The sequence below is a fragment of the Hordeum vulgare genome, chromosome 3H (genome assembly GCF_904849725.1).
Source record: "Hordeum vulgare subsp. vulgare chromosome 3H, MorexV3_pseudomolecules_assembly, whole genome shotgun sequence".
Taxonomy (NCBI): domain Eukaryota; kingdom Viridiplantae; phylum Streptophyta; class Magnoliopsida; order Poales; family Poaceae; genus Hordeum; species Hordeum vulgare.
In genome coordinates this window covers 459,918,074-459,930,970 of record NC_058520.1, presented here as the reverse complement: position 1 = coordinate 459,930,970, position 12,897 = coordinate 459,918,074, and positions in this window count along the sequence as shown.

The following is a 12,897-nucleotide window of genomic DNA, read 5'->3' as shown; positions in this document are numbered from 1 at the left end:
TTCTTCTATTCTCCTTGATGCACCACCTGGTGTGGATGCATTATTGGAGTATGAGGACATGTCCACCAAATTTGAGCACAGTTGGAGATACTTGAGAATGAAGAGTTGCTCAAATTTGGATCTGAACAGATGGGGTTTTAGAACAATTAGTGGAGTCAAATCAAATTGGATAGAAATGAAACTTGGCAAGATCATCAAACATATAATAGGTGACATGCTGGAATTTTACTGGAATTTATTGAAAATATTTCTTATAGAAATATTCCAAAAGATTGAAATAGGCAGGAAGGGTTTTGGAGGGGGTTTTCCCAATATATTGAACATGACCATGTGTTGAAATTCATATATATGGAATATATATGCTCACTAAGTTTCCCTAAATTTTCTCAAATATTTTGAAAGCAATAAAAATAACTTTCCTTCATAAGAGACCATTTCTGGCCACACATAAAGGCATTTAAATAAAATAATAAAATTACTTTTAAAATATTAATATTGTGGTTTTTGGAAGACATTTTGATAATGGGTTTTAAATAAAATAATTGGTGCAAAATAAATTCCCTAATTTGAGGACTTGTAGTACAAATCTCACCTCACGGGTTTTGATGGCTTAATTCAAAGAAATGCATTTTGGTAAAAATAATATTTGGTAAAGATAGTTTCTGGTCCTAAACACATGGCATGATCATTAGGAAGGAGTTTTGGGCTAAGGAGGTGAGCCTCGAGTGTAGCAAGAATTATTGAGAATCAACACAAGCATACCAGCAAGCAAGGAAACAACAGTCACTTCAAGCATCGCAAGCATTCCCAAAAAATATTAAATTGGTCCTAATTTTTGAAATAAGTTAATTAGTTAGGAAAGCTAAACACATGGTGTTACACGTTGTAACCACGGTCCCCGAGGCTCTCGTGCTAAACCTACTAGAGCACGAGATGCGATCGCCGAGATCTCGGACTCACATCTCATCGAAACACAAAATTTTATCCCACCCACCACCCAACTTGAGCATCTCTCGGGAAAAGCGAAAAAGTTTGGTTTATTAGGCCCATATAAGGTTATACAACGGCCAGGGGAATCAGTACATCGCTTCTAGGCCAGATTCCTCCTCAACGAGGATATGGCAGAGGGCCGCGACAAGGAGGAGATGATCAACGCCTTCCGCCATAACTGCCATGATGAGGGTATCCTTAACGCCCTTGCCCGGCGCTTAATTCAAACCTACGCCAAGCTATCAAACCTGGTTCTCAAATATTGCGCCATGGAAAGCACTTGGCAAATCAAATGTTCCCAGAGCCTGGCCATACCGAGAAAACCAAAGGAACTCGGAGAAAACGCACATCCCCATTCACGGGGCAAATTACCTCCAGGCCCATGGAGAAAAGGAACAAAATACACACGAGAGCATGATCGGTCCTCGACGTATTACTGGACAAGCCATGCCCCATACACTCGGTCCCGCTTAACACAAGCTCCACCGACAGCCTTCGAGCATGTTGAGTCGTCAGACAGGTTGCAAAAAGTGGAGAAAGCATTCTCAAGGCCCCACTTACGGAGGAACGGTCGGGACCACCGTCTGATAGTAGTATAGAGATCCTAACGATCTACGAAACGTTTTCCTCGAAAAAACAAAGAAATAGAGCTCTTCGACAACTCCATCAAAAAACAAAGAATAGAGCTCTTCGAGAACTCCGTCAAATCCACCATGTGATGGCTCCTCGAAAAAACAAAGAAATAGAGCTCTTCGAGAACTCCAACAAATCCACCATGTGATGGCGGCAAACCCATGGTCGTACACATTAATTACTTTCGACCAGGACGACCAGACGATCACTAGCAAAGGCCGAACACCTGCCGCCCTAGTCTTAAACCCCACAGTCAATGGCTTCAGACTAAATAAGGTGCTAATGGACGGGGGCAGCAGTTTAAACCTCATTTATGAGGACACACTTGAAAAAACGCAGTTTGATAGGTCTCGAAATGAACAAAACAACACCACCTTCCGAGGTATTGTCCCCGAGAAATAAGTGCGCTGTACCGGACGAGTAACACTCGATGTGGTATTAGGCACACTCGAGAACTACCGATCCAAAGAACTTATTTTTCATATCGTTCCCTTTCACCGTGGTTACCATGCCCTGTTAGGACGCGAAGCTTTCACAAGATTCCAGGCCATATGACATTACGGATACATGAAGCTCAAAATGTTGGGGCCAAACAGTGTGATCACAGTCAGAAGTGACACCAACAGAGCCCTTCGAGATGAAAATAAAACGACATCCCTATCCCTCGAGGTACTAGCGGAGACCCTCGCTCCAGAAGAACTCACTACACTATGATCTGTAGTGGACAAGGACTACATGATCTTCGGTAAGCGGCCAAAGTCCACATCCTTCAAATTAGCGGACGAGGTCATTAAATTTCAAGTGCACCCAACGGACCCCAATAAAACAGCATCCATTGGAGCCTAGCTGGATCTCGCAATCTAGAAAGCATTGCGCACCTTTTTGCGTGAAAATTATGAGACATTCGCCTAGCACCCCTCAGACATGCTAGGAATCCTTTATTGGCTGGCGGAACATAGCCTGAACATAATAGCAGGCTTTGAACCTGTCAAACAGGCTTTGTGCTGATTTTCCAAACCAAAGCATCAAGCTATGGGTGAAAAAATGGCCAAACTACTAGAAGTCGGGTTCATAGGAGAAATTAAACATCCTGACTGGTTGGCAAACCTGGTCATGGTACCAAATAAGGACAAATCTTGGTGGCTATGCATCGATTTCAAAGACCTCAATAAGGCCTACCCTAAGGATCCTTTTCCCTTACCCCAAATAGACCAAATTATCGACGCAACTGCTGGACACAACTCTCAGTGTTTCCTTGATGCTTACTCCGGATACCATGAGATTAAAATGAAGGAATCTGATCAGGCCGGAACAGCCTCCATAACTCCCTATGGCCCATTCTGATTTAACACAATGCCTTTCACGGTAAAAAATGTGGGTGCCACCTATGAGCGCATGATCCAAACATGCTTGGAGAAACAAATCGGCAAAATAGTAGAGACATATGTGGACGACGTGCTCATCAAGACGAAACACGTCAGCCATCTCATGGATGACCTTAGGCATACCTTTCCCAACCTATGAGAATACGACATACGACTTAATTTAGAGCAGTGTGTCTTTGGAGTCCTGATGTCTACTATACAACTTTATTCTTGTAGACCCGTGTTGGGCCTTGAAGCGCAGAGTTTTGTAGGACAGTAGCAATTTTCCCTCAAGTGGATGACCTAAGGTTTATCAATCTGTGGGAGGTGTAGGATGAAGATGGTCTCTCTCAAGCAACCCTGCAATCAAATACAAGAAATCTCTTGTGTCCCCAACACACCCAATACAATGGTAAATCGTATAGGTGCACTAGTTCGGCGAAGATATGGTGATACAAGTGCAATATGGATGGTAGATATAGGTTTTCGTGATCTGAAAATACAAAACAGCAAGGTAATAAGTGGAAAACACTGAGCCAAACGTTGTATTAATGCTTGGAAATAAACCTAGGGTACATACTTTCACTAGTGCAATCTTTCAACAATGCTAACATAGTTGGATCCCTCCATATGCAACAAAGAATCACTCCAAAGTTCCTATCTAGTGGAGAACAATAAGACGAAATTGGTGTAGGTGGTAGAACCACCTCAAAGTTATTCTTTCCGATCAATCTATTCAAGAGTTCGTACTAAGTTAACATCAAGCTATCCATTCCGTTCAATCTATTCAAGAGTTCGTACTAAGATAAGATCAAGCTATCCTTTCTGTTCGATCTATCTACGAGTTCGTACTAGAATAACACCAACGATACATATCAATCGACCCTAATGTCACCTAGATACTTGTAACACCCTGATTTTCCAAACCTTTTCTTTTTAAAATATTTTTGAAGATCACTTGCAATTTGGTGGATTTTCAAATTCTCAACGCAAGTTGGATTATGAAATCTATGATTTATTATCTCAAACAACCCAAAAACATTTGCTTCTTACTAAAACCTTTCTGAGATTTATTTCCAATATTTTATTCTATTAAATAATTCTTTTTTCTATTTTGGGAATTATGCCATCACTATGGGTTGTGAAGCAACCTATTGCTTGGATGAGCTTTAAGACCCAAAACTTTTGCAACATCTTCTCAATGCCATATGATTTCAAAATATTCAAAAATATTTCTTTGTCCAATGGATAATTATGGCCAAAATAATTGTTTCTTCTCTGACCAGAATTATCCATTTGTGAAGCAACCCTATGATTCCTGTTTTGAAAAATTCCAAATAAATTCCTGTTGTCACTAGGGACAATATATGGTTCCAATATGTAAAAACATCCCATGGTCCAATACAAATTTTGAGCAAAAACACTCAGCTAAGTTTATGCTAAAACAGGACCTTTGTGAAGGAAGTGCCAGCTAGGAGTGCACAATGGCGCTACAAATGTTTGGGCATGTGTGCACTACCAAATGACACTTCCCCACCAAAAAGACACTGGTAGCAAAGCTTGCAATTGAGTGCTAGGAGCTCATTTGTGTTCTGGACCACAAATAAGGTTTTCAAAGGAACTATATTCATTTGATCTTCAAACCTTGCCAATTTTTGCTAGTTTAGAGTCTTTTCTATGTTGATTCTCCTAGGCATCTTATCTTTCTCTAACCCCAACCCTGTTGAGCTCTAGAACCTCCCAAAGTCTGTTGGCAGAACCAGTTGTTGATGTTCCTAGTCGCAGCAGAGCTTGTATGTTCAAGCAAGCAGTGGATGGTGACTGATGGAAGGCTGGTCGGCGCAATAGACAAGGTTTCCAGGCTGGCATCACATCAGGGTGGCCACAACCATGGTGATCACGGTGTTGGCATGCCACAGAGCGCGCTCTGCGCAGCTCCAGTGACAGTTGAGTCGCCCCAAGCCGTCAATCGATGCCCCCTTGTCCTAAGCGCCGACGAGGTCCTTGGTAGCCGTGTGGCACCTCCCGAACCCTATGGTTCGCCGGAGAAGGCCACCGTCGCTCTCGGCCAAGCTCCGCCATGGGTAACACAGTGGGCTTTGGCCACTATGGTCGTCCGGAAGCCATTAATAGCTCCAGACCTGTCATGTCGCTCCCCTGACCTCCTCCATCACCTCACCCCACGCCGCGACAGCTAGCTCACCGTCCTTGCTCCAGTGGCAAGCCCGAGCCTCGCTGCTTCGGGAGAGCTCGGCAGTGCTCGTCGCTGGCCTATATAAGGCGCTGCCCGAACCCCTCCTTGCTCTCACCCCTCTCCTCCACCTTTGGATTAGCACGCATACCACCCCGAATCGTTCAATAGGGTACGGCTACTTCTCAAACAACAGCGCCAGAAATTGACACGTTGACGGAGACTTGCTTGCGTTGGTTTTTCCCTTGAAGAGGAAAGGGTGATGCAGCACAGGAGCAGTAAGTATTTCCCTCAGTTTGAGAACCAAGGTATCAATCCAGTAGGAGAATCTCGTCAAGTCCAGAGTACCTGCGCAAACACAAACTAGCTTGCACCCAACGCTATAAAGGGGTTGTCAATCCCTTCAAGATTGATTGCAAAGTGAGATCTGAAGGCGGAAAGTGCAACGAAGTAAAAGTGTAAGGCTTAAAATATGGTGTGAAGTAGACCCGGTGGCCATAGTGTTCACTAGATGCTTCTCTCAAAATAGCAAATATTACGGTGGGTGAACAAATTACTGTCGAGCAATTGATAGAACCGCGCAAAGTCATGACGATATCTAAGGCAATGATCATACATATAGGCATCATGTCCGAGACAAGTAGACCGATACTTTCTACATCTACTACTATTACTCCACACATCGACCGCTATCCAGCATGCATCTAGTGTATTGAGTTCATGACAAACAGAGTAACGCCTTAAGCAAGATGACATGATGTAGAGGGATAAACTCAAACCAATGATGAAAACCCCATCTTTTTACCCTTGGTGGCAACAACATGATGCGTGCCTCGCTACCCTTTCTGTCACTGGCTGAGGTCACCGCATGGTATGAACCCAAAACCAAGCACTTCTCCCATTGCAAGAATCATAGATCAAGCTGGACAAACAAAACCCACAACTCGAAGAGAATTACAAGGATATGAAATCATGCATATAAGAGATCAGATGAAACTCAAATAAGATTCATAGATAATCTGATCATAAATCCACAATTCATCGGATCTCGACAAACACACCGCAAAAGAAGATTACATCAGATAGATCTCCATGAAGATCATGGAGAACTTTGTACTAAAGATCCAAGAGAGAGAAGAAGCCATCTAGCTACTAACTATGGACCCGTAGGTCTATGGTGAACTACTCATGCATCATCGGAGAGGTCATGGTGTTGATGAAGAAGCCCTCTGTATCCGAATCCCCCCTCCGGCAGGGCCCAGAACGTGCCCCAAATGGGATCTTGCGGAGACAGAAGCTTGCGGCGGCGGAAAAGTACTTTCGATGATCTCCTCATTTTCTCTGGAATTTTTGGGAATATATAGGCGAAAGACCTAGGGCAGAGGTGGTCCAGGGAGCCCACAAGCCTGGGAGGCGCAGGCCCCCCTGGCCACGGCTAGGGGGCTTGTGGGGTCCCTGGTGTCCCCCTGCCTTGGTTCTCAAGTCCCCCGATCGTCTTCTGTTTCGGGGAAAAATCTTTTGGGAAGTTTCGTTCCGTTTGGACTCCGTTTAAAATCCTCCTCTAAAAAGGGTCAAAAACACGGAAAAAACAAGAACTGGCACTTGGCGCTGAGTTAATAAGTTAGTCCCAAAAAAGATAAAAAAGGCATACAAAACATCCAAAGTTTGACAAGATAATAGCATGAAACCATCAAAAATTATAGATACGTTGGAGACGTATGAGGTACACACCGTTTTTCATGGTGTACGGGACCGAAGTGGTCCTCCCTTGCGATATCATCCACGACACGCCTTAGGTGCGCTTGTACGAGGAAAGAGAGGCCGAGTTAGATCGACAAGACGACTTAAACACATTGGAAGGCGAGTGTGATATAGCTCGCGCCCGATCTACTTTATATCAACAACAGGCTTGGCGCTATCAGAGGAGAGAAGTTCGGGCAAAAGCATACAACATGGGCAAACTCATTCTACGCCTCCCACAGAAGCAGAAGCATAAACATAACACCAAGTGGGAAGGCCCATTCATAATTTATGAATTCTTGACATGAGGAGCTTATCGTGTGCGCAACCCAGAGGACAACCGCCTCGAGCCAAACCCATAGAACACAGCTCGCCTTGAGCGTTTCTACGGCTTGACCGACGTCGTTACCTTCTTTATAACCTTACAATTTTCTTTTTTCCAATTTTTTTGTTTACTTTTGTTGGATTAGTTAGATTTTCCCAGGATATGTTCGGATCAACCGAACTACTTCAAGCATTTATCGGAACACATTCACAATAAATAGAATGTCCAAACCTGATAGCACCTCAGGGCTTCATAGGGAAGCCATTCAATGTATTTATTGCTCCTACATCTTTATGTACTATATGCCTCGACTCAACATTGATTTATGACACTATATGCATCAATTGGACTTAAGATTCTTGCAATGCTGGGTTTCCTCGCTCGTATGCTTACCCTCTACGTTCGTGAATGTTCGGCTAGGGGGTAAAGGGAGCACCTCTGCGATCGTTACAACCGGTTCACCCGGATACGTACCTCAGATGGATGAAGCCAAAACTTAGCGTTTCTTAAGAGATAACTTGGTCGCATGCGAATGAGGTTCATATAATCGGCAATCTTCGCTACAAATAGCAGCTACCGCACTGCACAAATAGATAGCTATAACGTCTATGTTTTATGCAGTAGCCCAAAGAAAGGAACCCATCAAGGAACTATTTTCTTTGGAAGATGTTTCTAATGCCTCATCGTAATATAACATAACCCCCCCATGTGCTCTCTGTTTGTTTGCACCATATGGCCGGATTTCTTGGTTCTCGGAAATTTGTTCCTGTTACCGCAGGATACACAGTATGGAACACTACCTAGTTATTAACAGGGGAGGTAGATGTTGGGGAACGTCGCATGGGAAACAAAAAATTTCCTATGCTCACCAAGGTCAATCTAGGAGATGCACATCTACTAGAGGAGAGATTGTATCTACATACCCTTGTAGACCGCTTCGGGGAAGTGTTAAGAAACGCGGTTGATGTAGTCAAACGTCTTCGCGATCCTATCACGATCCGTCCCGCGATCTCCCGATCAAGTGCCGAACGGACGACACCTCCACATTCACCACACATACAGATCGATGATGTCTCCACCTCCTTGATCCACTAAGCGAGGGCAGACCGGTAGATGAATTCCCCGGCAGTGCGGCGGCATGATGGTGGTGGCGGTGGTGCTGTCCCGGCAACCCTTTGCATAAGAACTACCGGAAAAACTAGAGAAGAAATCGATCCAGGGAAAGAGAGAGGCGCCAAGGGATTCGTGTGTGCTCTTGGGGTGCCCCGTCCTCTCTATATATAGGTGGAGGGGCATTGGGAACAGCCCCTCCAAGCCCTAGGGCGCAACCAAGGGGGAGGAGGTGGAATCCTAGTCCCCTTCATACCGAGTGACAAATTCCAGTCTCGATTAACGCCAACCCAATAGACACCCTCAGAGATACCTCTAGAGCACCTTTATAGTCACCCAGTCATGTTGTGACGTTTGATACACAGAAGGCATTCCTCTTGTGTCCGGGAGTTGCATGATCTCATGGTCATGGGAACATATACTTGACATGCAAAAAAGAGTAGCAATAAACTGAGAGGGTCACATGCTATGTTCATAGTTTGGGTCTTGTCCATCACATCAGTCTCCTAATGATGTGATCCCGTTATCAAATGACAACTCTTGTCTATGGTCAGGAAACCTTGAGTATCTTTGATCAACGAGCTAGTCAACTAGAGGCTCACTAGCAACAGAGTGTTGTCTATTTTACCACACATGTATTTGAGTTCTAGCATGGATAATAAACGATTTTCATGAACAAGCAAATATAACAATAAACAATTTATTATTGCTTGTAGGGCATATTTCCAACAGTCTCCCGCTTGCACTAGAGCAAATAATCTAGTTCACATCACCATGTGATTCACACCCAATAAGTTCTGGGGTTTAATCATGTTTTGCTTATGAGAGAGGTTTTAGTCAACGAGTCTAAAACACTCAGATCCGTGTGCACTTTACAAATGTGTTTTTCATACTATAGATGGTTCTACTACGCTCCAATTGGAACAATTCCAACTGACTTCTCCACTATAGGAATCCGGTTTACTACTCAAAGTCACCCAGATTAGTGACTTCCATCGCCGTAACCCTTTACGATGATTTCTTTTATCACCTCCATAATCGAGCAAAAAAAATCCTTAGTCCACTAGTTACTAAAGATAACTTTGACCGCTGTTTAGTGATTCATTCCTGGATCACTCTTTGTACCCCATGAAAAACTCATGGAAAGGCACACATCAGGTGCGGTACACAACATGGCATACTATAGAGCCTACGACTAAGGCATAGGGGACGACCTTTGTCCTGTCTCTTTATTCTGCAATGGTCGGTCTTTGAGTCTTACTCAAATTCAAACCTTACAATACAATCAAGAATTCCCTTTTTGACTGTTCCATTTTGAACTGCTTCAAAAATATTTCAAGGCATGTCTTTAGCGAAAGTTTTATCAAGCGTCTTGATCTATCTGTATAGATCCTAATGTTCAAGCAGCTTAATTTAGGTTTTCCTTTGCAAAGATGCTTTCAAACATCCCTATATGCTTTCCAAAACTTATACATCATTCCCGATCAATAATATGTCAACCACATATACTTGTCAGAAATTCTATAGTGCTCCCACTCACTTTCTTGTAAATACAAGTTTCTCATAAACTTTGTATAAACCCAAAAGCTTTGATCATCTCATCAAAGCGTATATTCGAACTCCGAGATGCTTGCTCCAGTCAGTAGAAGGATTGCTGGAGCTTGCATACCTGTTAGCATTGTTAGGATCGAGAAAACCTTCTTGTTGTATCACATACAACCTTTCCTCAAGGAAACAGTGTTTTGACATCCATTTCCTAGATTTCATAATTGAAAAAAGCAGCAATTGCTAACACAATTCCAACAGACTTTAGCATCGCTACAGGTGAGAATGTCTCATCGTAGTCAACTCCTTGAACTTGTCAGAAACCTATTTGTGACAAGTTGAGCTTTCTAAATGGTGACATTTACCATTGTGGTGTGTCTTCCTTTTAAAGATCCATTAGTACTTAATAGACTTTCGACCATCAAGTAGTTCTTCTAAAGTCCACACTTTGTTTTACATACATGGATCCTATCTCGGATTTCATGGCCCCCAGCCATTTATGGGAATCCACGCCCACCATCGCTTCTCCATAGCTCGTAAGTTCATCATTGTCCAACAACATGACTATTAAAACAGGGTTACCATACCACTAAGGAGCGGTGTTTACCCTTGTCGACCTACGAGGTTCGATATCAACTTGATCTGAATCTTCATGATCCTTACCATTAGCTTATTCTTCAACTGATGTAGGCTACACAGAAACATCTTTCTGCTCTGTGCTACTCTCTGGTTGAAGTAAGGTTCTACGACCTCATCGAGTTCTATATTCCTCCCACTCAATTCTTTGGAGAGAAACTATTTCCCGAGAAAGGACCCATTTTAGCAACAAACACTTTGCCCTTGGATCTTGAAATAGAAGGTATACCCAATTGTTTCCTTAGGATATTCATGAAGACACATTTGTCCGCTTTGGGTTCGAGCTTATCAGCTTGAAACGTTTTCACATAAGCATCGCAACCCCAAACTTTAAGAAACAACAACTTAGATTTCTTGCAAAACAATAATTCATACGGAGTCATCTCAACAGACTTTGATGGTGCCCTATTTGAAGTGAATGCGGTTGTCTCTAATCCATAACTCCGATACGATAGTGGCAAATCGGTAAGAGACATCATAGAACACACTATATCCAATAGGGCATGGCTATGATGTACGGACACACCATCAAACTATGGTGTTCCAGGTGGTGTGAGTTGTGAAACAATTTCCACACTATCTTAAATGTATGCCAAACTCGTAACTCAGATATTCTTCTCTACGATCACATTGTAGACACTTTATCCTTTTTTGTAGCGACCCGACTCAACGAGTCAAGCCTCTGGTGTTTCTGTACCATCCCAAGATCATGATGGTACACACACAGTACATAATGTATATATTCAAGAGTGCAATCACACAACTTTATTAATCGAAATCTCATAAAGAGTACTTTATTACAATAAAGGAGTACAATAAAGTGGCTGAAGGCCATCTCATGAGATTATCTAACGAAGACTAAGCGGAAGCATCAGGTAGACGAGTCCATCCGACTCCAAGGGCATGTCGCTGAGCGTAGAACCGTAGCCTCACTCCTGGTCGGAAAAGTACTCTGCAACATGATACGTTGCAGCCATGTAGGTTAGCATATTGAATATGCTGGCAAATCATCAAGAGAGGGAGTAAAATAATAATCATCTATCTCTACATGCATATTTGGCGGGTGGAGCTAAGTTTTGCATAAAGCCAGTTTTCTCCTACAACAAAAGGGGTCGAAAGAAAAATATTACTACATGTTTGTTGTTAACGAGATGGTTCCGCCAACCAATTCTCGTACCCGAATAGTTGTTAACACCCACATCATTATTAAGTTGTGTCGAGAGTTCAGGGGAAATTCAATGCCTTCGGCTCAAGTTCTCCATGACCGTGGACACGGCTAATCGATTAGGTTGAGTACTCTGCAGAGTTTTGCACACGTTCCCCACAAGATTTGATCGCCTCCGGGTTTGTCCTCGCACTTCAGGGTGTTTGAAGACCGGATGATCAAAACATGGTCTTTCAACGAGTCCCTCTGAATCCCTGTCGGTGCCCATCCATTCCTACCGTTCGTCTACATCTGCTAGCACCGCCTGTCCAGAGTCGCCGCGTTGTCCAACCAAGCCAGAGCCCATAATGACTTGTGGCTGTGCAGGTAAGCCTTGAGTCTTGAAGTCTCCGTCCGTCCCTTTGAGCCTGGGTGGAGCTTTCCGCAGGATGACTTGGCCTCTCCAGCATCCCGGGCATCCACTGAGTTTTCCAGGGAGCCGATCAACTGTCCTTCACCTAGTGTTGCATTGCGTCCGAGGTCTTGAAAATCTTGTCTTAGTCCGGTCTTGATTATTATGTCAACCTCGCATCACTCGTGGAATACACTCAACCGATAACCCGTCTACTAGAGCATAGCATATATAACATTGTCGTCCCGGGGCCAAGTATCGGGGTGTTGGTGTTCCTACCACATGATACTACAACTAGGATTAAAGTTTCCAAGTACCTAGGCAGCATGCAAATAGGGCAAAGAAGGTGATCTACTATGCATTGAAAACATAGGTAAAATAACATGATCAAAGATGACTTGCCTTGATGATAGTTGTCCTGGTCAAGCGTCTCTAAGTAACACACTTCGCACTCCGGATGATCTACCGATACAAACACAAAGCACACCATAAGCAATTCAATCATGCCACAAGTAAAAATAACATCACATGCAAATGATTGGCAAACGACTACGCAAAAGAATTTTATCGCGCGTCGGTAGGACAGAAACTTGTTTCTGTTGAAAACACTAGTAAAAATACTTGGAAAAATTCTGAAAATTCTACCACTGTAAGATTTTATCACTAGAAAACAGTAGCAAAAAGAATCAACTCAATATCATTTTTCAAACTCCTGGAATAGGCAAAACAGTGTTTAAACTAAATCTGCTCTAACTTATATTTAAAAATTCCAAACACAGAAAAATTATATATTTTTAAAAACTACAG